General features: G+C 34.2%; 1 pseudogene; it reads right to left on the reverse strand.

Annotated features, from left to right (window-relative positions):
• Positions 1-592: 592 nt before the first annotated feature.
• Positions 593-1,300, reverse strand: LOC144251286 (gamma-glutamylcyclotransferase pseudogene; annotated as a pseudogene).
• Positions 1,301-4,990: the final 3,690 nt, after the last annotated feature.

The following is a 4,990-nucleotide window of genomic DNA, read 5'->3' on the forward strand; positions in this document are numbered from 1 at the left end:
TATTTTTTATATCTAAGATGTCATCTGGAAGAAGAGATAATTTTACTTCTTCCTTTAAATTTGGATGCTTTTATTTCTTTATCTTGCCTAATTGCTGACTACAGTTTTTATTACCATGTTGGCTACAAATGGTAAGAGTGGGCATGCTATCTTTGTTCTTTTTTTTTCCAGTTTTTAAAATTTTATTATCAATTGTGTCAGTAGTTCCCTTTCTCTTATTAAACTAATTTTTAAAAAAAGTCCAGACAGAGCCAAGCAATTTACCAGCACCATCATCAAGTAAACTGCGAATTTATCCTTATCATAGAGCAAGAGGTCATTTAAGATCAACCCAAGAAAATAGCTTTAAGTGTCCACAGGAGTACCCACATCCACTTGTCACTCCAGGACTGCACAGTCCCTTTTAAATGTCTAACTCTTCACCCAGCTGCTTTTTATAGTTTGAAATTATGGAATCACTCAAGTGAGGTTCCCCTTCAGAACATGGTTGTAAACAGATCAAACATGGAGATATCACAGATCCCTGTTATTAAATGTTAAAAATATTTTATATTTAGTATATAGAATATTCTTTATTCTTCAATATATTCTGTTATCTTCTAAAGAGCTTTTGTTCCCCCTTTTTGATAATGTCTTTCATTTCTTCTGAGACCTTTCCTTTGTAGCCATTCTATTGCCTTTTTTTTTTTTTTTGGAAGGGGTACCAGGGATTAAACTCAGGAGCACTCAATAACCGAGTCACATCCCCAGATCTGTTTTGTATTTTTTTAATTCAGAGACAGGGTCTTACTGAGTTGCTTAGTGCCTCCGTTTTGCTGAGGCAGACTTTGAACTCATGATCCCCCTTTCTCAGTCTCTGGAGCCAAGGGAATTACAGGCATATGCCCCTGTGCCCCACTGTTTCTATTGCTTTTAGTCTCTCTTGATGTTCCAGTGGCAAACCATTTTCTTTTGCACTTACGCAAATAAACTTTTTATATAGTGGGGATGGGTAAGTGTGTTTCTAATTTGTCATCAGATAGCTTCAACAGATTCTTTCCTTTCTTGAGTTGAAACTTTCATTTCTATTACAACATACATTCCACTTTTAACCCCATCTTGCCTCCATGCCACCTCTGACTTCTTTTGCCTTGGAAATTACCAAAGTCAAGCTTAAAATTCTGCAGGTGGTCCATGAAGCAGAAAGGTGGGTGAGGGGTTTTGAGGTGGCTCATCTCCTTCATTAAGTTGCTGCCAAGGTGAAGTACAGAAAACTCTCCTCCTCCTGGCCTGTGCCTTCCTCTCAACAGGAGCTAGCCATATCTAATTAGATGCACCATCCAGGGGGTTGGGAAGCAGGAGTGAAAGAAACACACCTAACCTGGTGCTGCTGCCAAGGGACCAGGACTGGTATCTGCAGCACTGCCCCCAGGGGCTGGGGAAGACTCCCTTGATTTGTTCTTGATCTTCAAGGAAAAACTTTTATTTTTTTACCATTGAACATATTAGCTTTCCATAGATGATTTTTATTATGTGGAGGTAATATCCTTCTATTTTTAGTTGTTGGAGTTTTTATCATGAAATGGTGTTGAATTTTCTCAAATGCCTTCTCTGCGTCTATTAAGATAATTAAGTGATTTTTAGTCCTTGTTTTGTTTATTTATCATATTAATTGGTTTTCATATATTGATACACCCTTGTTTCCCAAGAATAAATCTCACTTAGTTATGATGTGTTATCCCTTAAATTGTGTTGTTGAATTCAGTTCTCTGGTATTTTGTTATAGATTTTTGCTTCTATGTTCATCAAAAGTATTGTTTTGTTGTTTTGCTTTTTCAGTCATCTTTAATTTTGCTGCTCTCAGCATGAGTTTAGAAATGTTCTCTTGTATGTTTTTAGAAGAGTTGGAGAATAATTGGCTTCAATTCGTTAAATATTTTTAAAATATCATTTTTAAATTCTTTAAATATTCTTTAGTAGGAGATTTAAAATACTAATTCAATATTTTTACTATTCTAGTTACAGGTCTACTAAGATTGTCTCTTTCTTCATTACTTGATATTAATAGGTTATATTTTTGTGGGAATTTATGCATTTCTTCTATGCTCTCCAATTTGTTGGCATTTATTTGGCTTTATCAGTCTCCTAGGATTCTTTTTATTTGCATGTCATCAGTTGTAATGTTTTTCCTTTCATATCTGATTTTATTTATTTCAGTATTTCTTTTTCTTGGGTAGCTAAAATTTTATGAATTTTCTCAATTTTTTTTCAAAAATCTAGCTCAATTTCATTGATTTTTCTCTTCCCGACTTCATTTATTTCTCTTCTCATCTTTATGATTTCCTTTTTTTTTTTTTTTTTTGATGATGGTGGGTGAGCTTTGTTTGTTTGTCTAGATCTTTGAGGTATAAAGTTAGGTGTTTGTTTCAGATCTTCCTTCATTTCAGAGTAGGCACATATTGTTATGCTGTATTCTATAAGTTTTGGCACAGAGTGTTCTCATTTTCATTTGTCCCATGATGTTTTCTAATTCCCCTAAATGTCTTCTTTGATGCACCTGATTGTTCCAGAGATTGTTGTTTACAGCCAGGAGTAGGGCAGTATAAGCTTTAAGTCTAGATCCTCAGAAGGCTGGGTCAGGAAGATCAGAAAATCAAGGCCAGCCTGGGAAAGTTAGCAAGACCCTGTCTCAAAAAAAAAAAAAAAAAAGTAGCTTAGTGGTAAAATGCTTGCCTTACATAGATGGTACCCTGGATTTTTTTTTTTTTTTTTTTTTAAGAGAGAGTGAGAGAGGAGAGAGAGAATTTTTAATATTTATTTTTTAGTTCTTGGCGGATACAACATCTTTGTTGGTATGTGGTACTGAGGATCGAACCTGGGCCGCACGCACGCCAGGCGAGCGCGCCAGGTGAGCGCGCTACCTCTTGAGCCACATCCCCAGCCCCGGTACCCTGGATTTTAAAAACCAAAAAAACAAACAAATAGAAAAAGACATACTGTTTAATTTTTACATATTTGTGAATTTTCCAGTCTTCCTTCACCTGTTGATTCCAGTTTTGTTCCATGGTGATCAGAAAAGAACTTTTATAAGAGGTCAATCTTCTTAAATTGTATGACTTGTTTTGTGATCTAGCATGTGATCTACCCTGGAGAGCATTTCATGTGTGCTTGAGAAGAATGTATTCTTCTGTTGTTGAGTAGAATCATTTGAATTTATCTATTTGGTCTACATTGTTGTTCAGTTATGCTGTTTGTTTATTGATTTTTTGTGCAGATGTTCTATCCTTTATTGGAAGTTGGGTATTGAAGTATCCTACTATTGTTGAATTGCTTCAGTTTTGTCAGTGTTTGTTTTATATATTTAAGGTCTCTGATATTAGTACATTTATTTTTATAATTATAATATTTTCCTGGTGAATTAATCCTTTTATTATCCTTTGACATTGTTCAAATTTTGTGTCTTGTGACAGTTTTTGACTCAAAATTCATTTTGTCTGACATGTTTAGCCACCCCTGCTGTATTTTGGTTATAATTTGCATGGGCTATTTTGTTGCATTACTTAACTCAGTCCATATCTGTCCTTATATGTAAACCTGAATCTCCTGTAGACAACACATAGGTGGATCTTGATTTTTAATCTGTTCAATCACTCTGTATCTTTTGGTTGAGGAATTTAGTTTATTCATAGTAAAGTAATAATTAATGAGGAAGGTGAATATTTATGCTTACAACATTTTTACCACCAAACTTGTGTGGTATTTTTCCTTCTGATGCCAAATTTATGTTGCCTTTTCTAACACCATTTTCTCCAACTCTTGAACACCAGTTGTATGTCCTACAATTCAGAGCAATTCTGGTACTCAGTACCCTGAATTAATGCCATATTCCACACTCGTAAGGAATAGTCTTATAAGATTGTCCTTTCTTAAGATGGCATTTGCTAGCATCAGGTCTCTGTGTTACGCATACTTTTGTCAGAGTTGCCTACAGAGTCATCACAGCACCCCCAGGTTGGGTTCACTAATTTGCTACAAAAGCTCACAAACTCTGGAAGACACTTTACTTGCTATCACCAATTTATTTTAAAAACTACTAATAAGCAACCACATGAGGTATATAGGATAAGAGTCCTAAACACAAAAGCCTTTGACATCATGGTTTGGAACATACCACACTCCTAACACATGGATGCTTGCATGCTCTTTTTGTTTAGTGATTTTTATGAATGTTTTGGATATAGGTAAATAGAGTAAGCCATTAGCCCTTGGATTAAGTTCAACCTTCATCCTTTCTTGCCTTCCTGGATTTTAAGAATGCAGTGGAAATTTCCATGCCTCTAATGATTCTTTGTTTTTTCTGGCAACAGCTCCCATTTAATAAGTACATAGAGGTGGCACTCAGTCTCCAGTCTTCTCTTGAGCATACAGAAGGCACTTAGACCTCTGGAGATTTTAAGAGTTATGGGAGCTATGTGTCAGAAATTCAGTAGAAATACCAAATGTTTATTGTTAATTGTATGACAGAAATACATTACTAGCATTTTGTTAAAGGTTTGCTGCCTATCTTATACATCTTTTGTTCCTGTTTTCCTTTTATACTTTCTTTCTTTATATTTTATTGATATTTATAGTGACATGCTTTATTTCTTTATATATCTTCATTGTGATTACAATCAGACTTACATAAGATATTGTATAGTTATTACAGTTTACATCAACAACCTCAATTGCATATAAAAACTATGTTATTAATCCTCTCCATGGACTTTATATTATTAACGTCACAATTTACATCATTTTACATTATATAAAAATGCACGTATTTTATATAATTGTTTTAAAAATTTTGTCTTTTGTACTAGAATTGAAAACCAATTTCCACAGTTCTGTTGCGGTGTTATATTATTCTGTATTTTTCTATGCATTTACATTTAACAGCAAGTTTTATACTTATATATGCATTGATTATTTAGCTTTGGTTTGTTTCTCTTTAACATTTCTTGTAAGACTA

The sequence above is a fragment of the Urocitellus parryii genome, assembly GCF_045843805.1.
Source record: "Urocitellus parryii isolate mUroPar1 chromosome 13 unlocalized genomic scaffold, mUroPar1.hap1 SUPER_13_unloc_1, whole genome shotgun sequence".
Classification (NCBI taxonomy): Eukaryota; Metazoa; Chordata; class Mammalia; order Rodentia; family Sciuridae; genus Urocitellus; species Urocitellus parryii.